At 31.7% G+C, this 13,588-nt stretch overlaps 1 protein-coding gene across 1 annotated transcript in view; it reads left to right on the forward strand.

Moving 5' to 3' along the window:
- Positions 1-13,588, forward strand: part of LOC138710391 (uncharacterized) — a 243,110-nt gene that overhangs the window by 174,707 nt on the left and 54,815 nt on the right. The gene's annotated exons all lie outside the window — the stretch shown is intronic.

Genomic DNA, 13,588 nt, shown 5'->3' on the forward strand with positions numbered 1-13,588 from the left:
CTACATTTCGTTTATGTCCAGATGGTTACAACGAAGTTAACATTGTTTCAGATGTTTTGCAATATATCAGTAATGAGGACTATGATTTTTGTTACAATAGTGTAACTGTGGAGTTGCGAAATAAGTTACTGCCAGTGTAGGAAATATCACTGATGAAATCTGAAAGCAACGAAAGTGTAATAGAACTAGAGTTACGTCAGATAGTTACAGATAATAACACAGAAAAGTGGCATCAAGAGACAACCAGTGTTGCCAACTCAGAATTTCATTTACCGCTGCACAAGCTTAAAAAAACCGCTAAACTGTACTTGAAAAACTCCAGATTTTTCTTAACACATCACTTCCAAATTTGAAATACAAACTATACAGTTTTAGGAACTGGAGAATTTTATAAAAATGTAGACTAAATTTTTTTAAGTGTTTATCACTTCGTAGCTCTATGTTCTATGCAAAACCGTATGGGCAATTAAATCTGAATATTTTACATTCAATATCACCTTACATCACCTTTTCAACTATCACCGGCAACTTCTTCCACCCAATCTTTCAACACTTTTTTCTTTTTCACACAACTCTAAACTTTTGTACGTATGGAGTTTTACGCGGCATATTTCTTCAAAATTGAATGAAGTAGATCAAGAATAATATACTGGACACTTCGGAAACAATCACATTCATGATCATACCAGTCCGTTCGAAATCTGATTTCACACTGAGCTGGAGATGTGCCTGCCAACAATGAGTCTGGTTTTAAGTTTTAAGTATGTCTGTGTTACATAAACTACTGCGGAATTATAAATTAAATAATATATAAGACGACATTAAGATATATGGATCATATGAGGAGACAAAGAGGAAGGCAGAAAATAGGAAAGGCTGGAGAATACTGGATTTGCAGTGAAAGACCTGCCCATGAACAGAACACTAAGAATGAATGAATCATAATATAAGTTGTCATAAATTAAAATAATAATTCAGTTCATTATCTACTCTTTATGATTAAATATATCAATTTATTTACAAAAACAATGCCTGCATGATTAGTCTAAGAGTTTAACGAATGTGGCATACCTCATTTGTACAATAATGGATGAGGCAGGAAATGGACATGGTTGTGCGAAATCGAGTTATCATAAAACATTGATATTTTATACTCGCACAATGAAAAATTATGATTATACCATAATTAATGTATGGTTATGATTAACTAATGTTGTCGTCCGCAAGTACAGTACATATAAAAACAATATAACATCTTTACGGAAAAAATTTAAAATATCGTCTCTCTTTGCCGGAATCATCAAAAAACGCCAAATAAATAGCTAGCCGCTGATGGTAAAATTCTATAGCTGACCATAGTCCTGAAAACACCAGATTTAGCTACAAAACCGCTGATTTGGCAACAATGGAGACAACCATTGTTTCATTTTCTTGTTTTAATACGTAATAGTCCTTAAGACAAAAACATCAAATTCAAGTAAAGTCTAAAATTTCTAACTATCTAATACAGAATTAGAATAAAGTGTATATCATGAAGTAAATAAGATTTGTTTACCGTCTGTTGTAAGCCACTATTTCTATTAATAACATTGTAATGGTATTATACTGCAGTCTGAAAGTACTGTGTTCTATTCCTTCACAAAATATTACCGGTACTGATTGACAAGATGTTAACAGCTGTATATGTAGGTACAAAAATTAACGACCACGTTTCTATTAGTTTACCAAGCCATAAATATACATTTCATTTGTACTATAAAACATAGACACTTTTAATATTCTTATGATCTTATGGTGATTTATAAGGTAGGTGCATGTCAGTATTATTCCTGTTTTCCACTGCTTTCTTTGTGGATGGTTGTAGAATTAAGATATGAATAAGTTCAGTTCAGAACAAGGAACAGAATCATATAAATTTTAAGAGTTTTGATAAAATTATAATATATTGTAAGTTAAATTTTAATCCAGTAAATATTCGTGTTACGTCATCACGTTTTCCTCGTTCTGAGACTGGTCTTAATATGTACAAACAGAACCTCTTGTATATTTGCTTCATGGAACATACTGTAGTCGACCTACGTTCATTTAACGAAAATATCACAAGGCAAATACAAAGATCATATGGCTCCATTTCAAAATCTGCTTCTTACTTTGTAGTAATGTTGTAGGCATAATTAGCACTAAAGCAAGACCATGATGATAAAATAAAAATATTTATCAATTTCAAAATCGTAGCTTAGTACAAGAGAAGACATTGCAAATGGCTTCAGTATGTTTTGATTTCCCAGCTTTACCATGAATCCTAATCTCCTCTGTGTAGTACTGTTTTGTCCTCTACTTGGTGCTTCAGCAGTCTGGTGGAAATAAAATGTATATACGATGCGTTATCTTTTGGTTCAGTGACAGTAAAGAATAGCTTTATATTAATATTGCAGAATGGCGATGCAGGACTTGGTTTTCTGAATTAAAATAATATTTCATATTCTTTGATTACAAAATAACATGCTGCTAAAATAAAATTCTAAATTCTAAAAAGTGGTTTTTTTTACCATCATTAAAGTCAACCTAAGCAAAATAACGACAAAAATGAGTCAATGTTGTCCTTGTGGAGGATGATTGGACAGAAAACGAAACCTATTTCAATAAATAAAAAGACAATAAGCAATTAATAATACATACAGTAGAATACATTGATAAATTCAAAGGAAAGACCAAGATCCTTTGGTATGACAGAATCAGCAAACAAGATCGGAATATAGGGCCAATTTTTTAAACTTAAACTTACTGATTCTGAAATTAATTGTTCAATTTATCATAAAACATGTTATTACTCGTGCAATCAATGAAATTGTACAAATTAAAACAAAGTATGTTCAGGTTTTGTGCTTTATATATCGAAAAGTAACTTCATGTTTTAATATGTAACTGGTTACAAAATAGTACATTATGCAACGAGCCTATAATGGTAGTAATTAAGACGTGAGTATGTTTATGAAACGAGCGCAAGCGAGTTTCATAATTTTCATACGAGCGTCTTAATTACCATTATAGTCAATTTTCGTACGACTTTTTATGCTCGACCATATTTCTAACTTGAAATTATTCATAAGTATTCGTGTTATTCTTATCTGACTGAGGAGCGGAACTGATCTTGTGCAATACCTCGTAAATTGTGAGATGCGCGCAGACGCGAAAGTATTTTTTTTTTCCGAGAAACAAATGTCGACATTGACCTTGATATAATCTAGAGAGTAAAATAAACATTAATCTTGATATAACCTTGAAATTGAATTAGACATTGAAAAACGAGATGACAAATTGAATTTATTTCAATATTATTTACAATTAACGCTAAAATTATTATAGTAAGAGAACTGACATTATTTCAAATATAGGTGATTTATTGTGCAATTTGTGAAATGATTGCATATCCGAGAATAATCGATATTTGCGCTTTCATATTGCTACAATGGTATTTTCTGATTGGTGGAACATCTTAACTTTAATGAATAGGTGTACTTTAATAAGTCCATTAAAGCGCTGCTACCAGATGTATAATTACTACATTTCGGCATGGTCGAGCATAAATTATATTAAACTTCATTAATAATTTTTCTAAACAAAATATATTTTGATTAAATTCCTTTCAACAAAGCACTAGTAATTAATTTTAAAGTGTTGTTTAAATTGTAAGAATCTTTTTAATCTATTCAACAAAATGCATGTTATTATTAATCCCTCAAACACAATAGTGCAGTTGAAAAAAATATCGGTATCTATATAAAGTTTAGGTAAACGATTTTTTCGTAATAAATTCAATGTTTTTCATAAAAATTGTTCAGAACTCTAAAGTCCTGAAATGTTGCTGCATTTGTATTTATAGGACTCAATCCACATTGTAAAACTGTATTTTATGTGTTTCCTAATTTAACATTCTTACACGACTTGACTTCAAACCTGGTGTCCAATTAAAGCTAACAAGGGTATGCTGATAATGTAGTTATCTAAATGTGAATTTGGTAAACATGAATTAGTTGTATAGCTGAACACTTTTAAAATTTACGTAGTTTATTCCGCAAATGGCGCATGAAATAAGTTACTTTTAATTAAAAATTCGAAACAACACACAATGGCGATTTATTCAAAATCAATTTGAAAGATTTAGTACTCATTTTTAACACTCATACTTGCGTTTAAATTTATTAAAAGCAATCTAGTTCAGGGTAATTATTACAATTATTAACAGCAAAATACAATTAAAGTGGAAAAATATCAAAGTTTCAGGATCTCATTTGTAGACACAAATTAATTTAATGCCAGTTATTTAAAAGATAATACAATTACCATAGCACTCCTAAGAAATTTTCTTCAAATATGATAGGTTAAGCTAACATATGTGGTTGTAGCTCATTGCCCTCTTCTACATAATTTTACGCAAATTTTCGTAAAATTACTTTCTAATAAGATCTGCGTCAATATATAGGAAAGTACGTGTAATGCCAGGAATTAAATTAGAGAAACAAGATTCTAATATCGCCTTTCTTTCACTCTTTTTTAGGATTCGATAGAAATTACTCCTTAATACGTATCACAAAGTTTTCTTTGAATATGCGCATACATATTGGTAATAAGTAAATAATCAATTAATTAGTAAGATAAAGTTTTATTCTGTAGTCAATTTAATCTTAAAAAGTTTCAATATGTTAGCTTACTTCAAAATTAGAACAACATTTCAAAAATAGGTACCTATATAAATAACTTTCTTTAATCTGAAACTGAAATAAATTTTAATAATCACAGTGATAAATTTTATTCACTCAAAAATTGTTTTGGTGAAGAAAGTATGTTGCGTTGAGATGTAAGTAGATTCTGACGAAGTTTGAGTGTTATATAATATATTTAAACTGAAATAGGATCTATATTAAAAATAAACAGTAATGATTAATAAAGTGTTTAATACATTACGAATTTAATCATTTCTGAAACATGTTAGTTACAACTGAATTTTTATTGCCTTGTGAAATTAATTATACATTTATCAGCATACTCAATTATTTGGTTATTCTTAGTGTAAAATAGTAAATTTCAGTCATACAACGTTCACACTTTCGTGGTGGTTGAATTCTCTCCATAACATGGTATAACGAAAACGGCGTTATCATAAAATATCAGTGCATTTTATGTTATTTCTAAAGCAGGTGTTTTTAAGTGTACTCATTGGAGAGCTTTTTAGAATTTAATTTGCACTAACACATGCTACTTCATTTCTCTTCATGGACTGTTTGTGTAACATTTCATCAATATGCTTAGACTTAATACTAACCCTGGCAAAATTTAAACATATAGCAGAGTTCACTACCTCTATCTTTAAAAAGTATGTCTATTGTAATCATCAATAAATCCCTTAGTAATCAATTATACAGGGACATCATTTTATTTTTACTTCAATTGTTATTGTACCTGAGTTTTTGAATGTACTTCACTCCCACCCCTTCTACTAGTAAACTTCCAACCGTTCAGGACACAGAGCCGAGGGCGCGTAAGCAGTACTGAGTTAGCGAGTATAGTACGTTCCAGAAATATGTTAGCGTTTTCCAGTGACGAAAGAGCTTTCAATATTGAATCATATTTTCGTACAGATACTGTCGTCCGTTTGCCTACGTCGCATCCCGGTTTCCCCCACCTGCTTCTGTTCGCCCCTCTGTTAAGTCCAGTAGCTGGGCTATCTTAGCTCTTTTCTGAAAACATTAATTTCTGTTAGGAATTGGACGTCTACGTAATATTATACAAGTGTTTAAAATAACTTAAATAAAAGGGCCTCGTTAAGTAATTAACTGTCACGTGATCCCCCCCTTTCTACGACCCTGCGACAAAACCACTTGAACGGACAGTAGATAGCATTTCTGAGTAATTTTATCTTTTCGGATCGGGCAGAAGTGAAGATTAAATTTGCAGTACGTAAGGTATTCTTTTATAGAGTAGGTACGGAATTATTTCAACATGAGTTACCCGTACGAAGGACGAAACTGGTAATTGGAATTAGGTACAATAGTCTATAGTGCGATAATATGCACAAAAGAACTGAAGCCTGTATCGAAATGAACGGCTACCATTTTCAAAAATGTGTTTAAATATCCATATTATGATTATTTTTCAATTTAACTTCATTCTCTATATTGTACGCTAATGTGCTGTAACAGTACAATATACACTGCATAATTAATACGTCCGAATGGATAGCTCAATTCGTGAGCAAAAACACTAAGTGTTAATACAGTACTGTATTTTGATTAAACAAAAACCTAATGAAAATTATCAAACTCAAAATTGTGGTATTTCCTAGTTTACATAAATGGATGAACTACTTTTCTTCCCTCCTATACCTAGTAAAGTGATTTATATTTTACGCCGGTATCATCGAACTCCTGTCGTGGAAGGGGTAGCAAACGGTGTTTCCTGTTTCAATCGTTAATAGAAAGGTATAGCCAGGTTAACATTAAAAATGTTAGTAAAAATAAAATGATGTCTCTGTATAAACAGATATATATAATAACTTAAAAAATAAAAAAATAATAATTTTCATTTTACGATACATAAAGATAAATTTAGAAAACTGGAAATATACTAGTCCTCGGTCGCGACTCAAGTGATGTTGTTTGTGTCTGTCTAAATGTCCAGGAGATCATAATTCAATTTCGTCAAAGGAATGGGTATATTTAATTTACATAATGGTTGTGTTACTTAATATCCACTCTAATTTCGCGACGTGCTGATTATATAAGGAAGCTATTTGCGAGTGGTTCAATTTGGTACATATAAATGGTGCAACAAAGTGTATAAGGACGTGATCGCAAGATTCAAAGAAACTTGTGAAATATTTTTAGCAGACCTATTGTGTGGGAGTGAAAGTCAAAGGTCATTCGAGTTGTAGATCCGAAGTTTACGATTCTATTTTATTATGACTATTACACTTTTACTACGTCATACTACTTTTGACCAATAAAACGGTACGAAAGGACGTCTTTCAACCAATCATGGCTGCTTATCGCACAATTTTATAGCGTCCCTAGCATTTGTTTAATTTTATCGCGTCCCTAGCATTTGTTTATTTTTATCACTACCCTAGCATTTGTTTCTTTGTTTGCCAACATTTCAAACTGCATTGGTCTGGACGTCAATAAAATAGAAAATTACAAACCACTCTAGTCGATGCACAGCAGTTTCAAATATGACTCGCATTGGCATTCAAGAACAAGAATTAATAAAAATCACTGGTCATAGCTATGCATCTTCCCTGAAACCCTATTTACAAATAAATGAAGAGCACCATTCGGAAATCCTGAATAAGTTGAGGGATACACCATGTAACCTACATCAAAGAGTTCACTTCTTTTACGCACACGTCCAATATAACATCAATTGAACCACCAACCACTAAAACATTCAAATTTCAAAATTGTACTTTCAATAATTGCTTCTTTTAAAATTAATCATGTTTATTTTTTATTTCATCATCGTTAATTAAAACGTTTTTTGTTTATTTCATCATCCCTAATCATCCCTGTTTATATTATTTAGGTTATGTTTGTTATAGCTTCTGCTATATGATATTATGGATAGTCACGTATCACAGATTGTTTAATACTAAGATTTATTGATAATCTTTATATACTTTCTTCTAATCGTGTAATAGTCAATTAAATCCCATTCAAGTTTTGATTTTCTCTAGATAAATCTGCTTGTGTTCCACTCGCAGATTTATCGATAAAATCAAAACCTCTAGTGAGATTACTGTTGATAAAAATCATTATCGTTATGTACTACTCAAAGTGATTTAATGCTAAATCAAAGTATATTGACAAGAAAAATGGGATTATAATTTCACACTGCTTTGCATGTGCAAACGTGACAAAATATTGTTCGCATTTCATTTCTACTAAATTGTAGTCTTCCACTTATATTACCTAACAAAAAATGAAGAAATAATACATTGAACTAGTTGTTTTGCACTGGTTTTTGCAGTTGAAATTAATTGTTTATTTCCAGAAAAAAACACAGTTAGTTGACGTTTCTTTTCATTTTCATAACACATGGAAGCTTTTCAAGTTGAAACTTATAGCAAACTAATAATTTATATAGATATATTTTTGCTGTTCGATAAATGTGAACATATTACATTATTCTTATACGTTTCCATCAATGTTCTTTCATAATTTAATCATAATTTTGAAAGATATGAGTGTGAACTCTGTCAGATATTTAAACATAATTTCACAAACAGCATAACCCTCTATTTTATTGTATATTTACAGTAAAATTTGCATGCCTGTGCTACATTTAAATAATGGTGTTATTTGACCGCGAGGCTTAACCCAAATTGTATACAGCTTTTCATGTAAAATAGTGCTGTGTGGTTATGGTAACATTGAAATTAACAACAAGCAAATTTTCCACTGCAAGCAGATACACGACGCATGAAATATCACACATCAAACTAGCACATTAAACACATTCATTCAATATAAATCTAAACATCTAAATATAATAACATAAACATAATTCATGCTTGCACTTTTTCCATTATGTCTCTGCGCAAATAAATGCATGGAATGTTGTCATCATGGATTTTTTCATATGTTCGGGATATTCCTGTACGACACAGGAGTATTTATCGTTCTCATACATCTGCTTGTATAATCCCCTATGTGACATCATTTTCTTTATTCCATATAATTAATGTGGACACCTATACTTCGTTTGCGTACTTTATGTCTTCTGTTGAGTGTGCTTCGTTCCTTTTTTGTTCTTAGATTTGGAAGTAATCTTCTCACTGTCTCATCACTGAAAATTATTTAGTTTGCACATTTGAAGCAGATATTGTAATAAATTTCTGACTATGTGAAACTTGTGTCAATATTTTAACATATTTTAGACTTAGTGTGTGCTTTAGAACTACTTGAATGTATGAATGTTAAATATGTTACGAAGATCAGGGCATTTACAAAAAAATATATATTATAAACTCATATATCTGATGTTAAAAAAATACTTGAACATATTAAAATCTCTTCCTTCAGTTATAATTATTATAAGTTGAATTATTATTTATACAAAGAAAACTGTAATCAACATCCTGAAGTTAGTGAAATTATTTGGAAGAAAAAAAAAATAGAAATGTTAACAGCCTTTTCCTTATCTGATACAGTTCTTTCTTATGTACAACATATAGTAAAGACATAAAATTTGTCTTTGCAGAAAGTATTTATCGCTTCAGATTGCTACCAGCATTGTACCTTAACGGAAATAACTAATTAATTGTATCCTATAATAACATATCTTAAAAAAAGAGGAAGTTTCTTAATGAATAAACATTAGTAGACAGTGGATGCGAGATGACTTATCGTTGAATGTTGGTGCACATTTACTATATGTTACAATTTTTTCATTCAGACCATTGGCTCAAGTTTTAAACGTACACAGACGACGTCAACATGCTACTGTATCTCCGTACAGTCATAAGGAAAAGAAAAATAACGCACTGTAGTACATACCTTGCAAGATTCAGTCCTCGTCATCATTGATGCAATTATCAGCGTTGCAGTAAACGACGATATATTCTCGTAAGTTGTCGAAGCTGAATCGTCTTCGCCTATCGCTTAAACAGTTTTTGTATCGAGAGAATTTCTGAAGAAAACACTTAAATGGGGATCACCCAATTTCTTTAGAGGAATATTTGTACTGAGCATCATGTTGCACGTGTCGTTAGACCCGCACAACTAAATGATGATGATGATGATGATGATGATGGTTCCTCAGATTTCATTTCAACGCATTTCCTGTGCGATGTACTGTTACAATGTTTCTCTATAGCCTGAGTTGTTCTGGTTTTTATTTCAATTTTACATACATTACACACGATATTGTCTTCGTTAATATATAAAATGTCACTCTCATACTTCTTAATTGCATTTCGTATCTCTGAGCGAATTTAACGATTTGCCATTATGAATGGATCAGCACAGCACTATTCTACGCGTACTAGATACTTGAGCAGGATAACACAACTGCACACATTGCGTTGCAATGTGGACCGGGGTTCCTTCGTTACGTACGCTTCTGTACTCGCCAGGTACACAAAAGACGGACGGCGCGGCACGTGACATATACTCTGATAAGAAACAACTTCACTTTTCCTTAAGTCATCGCGCATCCACTGTCTAAATATTAGCATTTGTAAAGTAGGCTAATTTTATAATGAGTAGGCCTATTGTTTTGTCTTGTCTAATGGCTGTAGGCCTAATACTTAACAAGATAAACAAAACTTTGAACTTGAACATCCATTTCATATCAATAAATATAGGCCTCACTCTAGGAAAAGCACGAAACACAAAACATTTAAATAGGTATTTATAAAATAGCCAATTCCAGAAATAACCTGACAGTACACCCGCAATACTGAACGTAGATATATTGTTCTATTGCGTGGCAGGAAATGCACTGTGCAAATCCAATGTTAAAGAAATATTAAGAAGAAAGTACGTTTTGTTACTCATAAAAGTGTTATTTTTATAACAGTAAACGGCCTACTAAAATTTAAGACATTATTGTTGACCATCAAATTAAGGTTGCTAATAATTAACATGATTAACTCTTTTACTGTCAATATAGAGATAACATTATACACATGCATGTTTGTATGCTTATGAGTGTTTTACATTCAAATTTCCACCTTTATCATATCCTGTGCTTTCCGATCTTTGTCACTCGGATGAACTATTACGAAGATAATAAATAAAGTAACGGGATAAAGTAAGTTATAAGTACAAAAAAGAATCAAAGTGATGCACTTAAAAGTAATATTTTGTTACTCTGATATACATCCAAAGTACACAAAGTACCTAGTTTGAGGACGTATTTCCTCATTACTGTTATTTAAGATAATTTGTTAATAATTACTTCCCCTGAAAAAAAAAACCATAATAAAGTAAAATAAAAATAATAAAAATGAAAAGTGAAATTTAAATAGGGTAAAGTTTGGTAATATTATGATACTAATAATATTATGATACTACTTTTTGAGAATTTATTACAATTTTACTAAGCGAGAGAAGGACCGGTTTTGTGCAGAAACTTGTCCACGAACATTCCCTTAACACGTTGACGCAAAAAACCGATCTTCCTCTCGCTCAGTAAAATTGTAAAAAGTTCTCAATAAGAACTATCATAATATTATCAGTATCACAATATGACCAACCTTTACCCTATTCCGAATTAATCACCAATGGGCATATTGCGATATGAGTTCTCTTTCATATACTATTTACATTAAAGCTGCATTTTTATAATACCGTATTAAAATATTTATTTTACATCATATTAAGAGGATACTACGATTATTTCGATTGACCCTTTTGATGCATTGTTGCACGTAATTTCATCTACATTATATTTGTTTATAGCACCATGCAAAAGACAAAGCTTTGAACCAATTCGTAAGAGCTGATTTTTAAATCACAAAAAGTTAATGCCTTCTTAAATAATGGAATATCCCTTATTGATAATGAAGGTAAAAGGTAAAGGTATCCCCGTAACATGCCATGAAGGCACTTGGGGGGCATGGAGGTAGAGCTCCATGCTTTCCATGACCTCGGCACTAGAATGAGGTGGTGTGGTCGGCACCACGCTCTGGCCGCCTTTTACCCCCGGGAAAGACCCGGTACTCAATTTTATAGGAGGCTGAGTGAACCTCGGGGCCGTTCTGAAAGTTTGGCAACGAGAAAAAATCCTGTTACCACCTGGGATCGAACCCCGGACCTTCCAGTCTGTAGCCAGCTGCTCTACCAACTGAGCTACCCGGCCGCATTGATAATGAAGAGCCTGTATTATTTTCAACAAAATTGAAGACATTTGTGAGAAACTCTATATGAATGTTGTAAAAGATAGGAATTAAATTATTTGTCAATTGTTCTCTGTTTTAACTCTTTGGTAAAGCAATTGCAATTACTAAATAATTGTGTATATATAATGAAAACTGTACAAACTATTAAACTAGTATTAAGATTGATTGAAGTTGTCTGATCATTACTTATACTTCGTTATATTTGTTCATAAAACCAGCAGGCTATACCATTCAAATTCATTATTTACATTTTTGAAACCGGTATTTTTCGTTCAACATTCCTTAATCTTTAATCTATTGTATTCCACTAGCCAGCGTAGCTAGTATTAGAAATAAATATCGACCACTCTCGTCAATGACGTGGTAACTGAATGCCCTCATATTCCTTTCTCGTTTGTCAATTGCATTTACTTCTATATTTAGTCATTTTGTGTCAACAGTGATACAATTTATTAATAGAGTTTTGTCGATACTCTGAAATTTCAATATTCTTTCATAATAATTTATAATAAAAATATAGGAGAACCCTGTTAGAGTAAATTATATTCTAATTTGTTAATGTTTTTACCACAATTAATTACACAAAAATGATTTCGTGCCGAGATTTTTCATCTTTGAGTCGACTAATTTATGGATATTATGGTTTTGATTCAATTTATACAAAATTCGTTTCCCCGACTCTTCTATCTCTTCCATTAAAACGGTACTTTAAAATAACACGAAAAGTGCAGTTTCTATTAAATATGTAAATTCGCGCATGTAAAAAAATTATAATCCTGCACCTGAGCTGCGTGGTCTAAATGTCATGACTCGGACTAGTGATGTCGATATCCAAGAATGATTCATCGTATCTACGAACTTGTAGGTGAATCATAAAAATGTTTTAAAAATTAGCTTAATTTCTCTCAAAATACACCAACTTTTTAAATATGTTTCTGTTTTGCAAGATCGTCTACTCGAGGACAAATTTTATTAGTTAACTGTCCAACTTTTATTCTAAATAATAGTGTAGTTAAACTAAATGACCGTTGTTGTAGAGGTATCACTTCTTAGCGATCAATCTAGTTCGAGTCCTCATGAGGGAAGAAATTTTCTCATGAAATTTCGCCCATTGTGTGGGACCCTTATCCACACAGTATCGTGATGAATCGTGAATAAAAATACAATTTCGCAATCCAGCTATGACGACTGGGAGGTCCATCGTGATGTCCCCGTACTAGTTGGGTGATGGTTCACATGTGCTAAGACATGTGGACGTGAGCCAGCAGTCGGTTTTTATACCTTGGGCCTGTATGGGTTGTCACGCAACGGATTTTATGGAATGTTAATAAAATGTGGCAAAAAATGGCAGTCAAATACAACATCTTGCCATTAATATATCAAATGTGAAACAATAACAAATTATAATATTGGACGCAAATTAGAAAGCACTTCAGTAGCAAAATGTATTTAACAATCTGACATTTAAACAATATACAACTTGTATAGAATGAATGTTTCGAAAGTAGTACATAATTTGACTTGATACATTTACTCCATTAAAACATTTTAAATAAAATGACAACTAAAACACGCATTTCTTGGTTTCAAAAACTTTTTCGTCGGCACAATAATAATCACACTTCCATTTTCCATGCTTTGACTAACCAACTGTTTAAAATTAAAACAGATCAGTCAAAGCTCTTTAAC

Source organism: Periplaneta americana, chromosome 12, assembly GCF_040183065.1.
Source record: "Periplaneta americana isolate PAMFEO1 chromosome 12, P.americana_PAMFEO1_priV1, whole genome shotgun sequence".
In the NCBI taxonomy this organism is placed as follows: Eukaryota; Metazoa; Arthropoda; class Insecta; order Blattodea; family Blattidae; genus Periplaneta; species Periplaneta americana.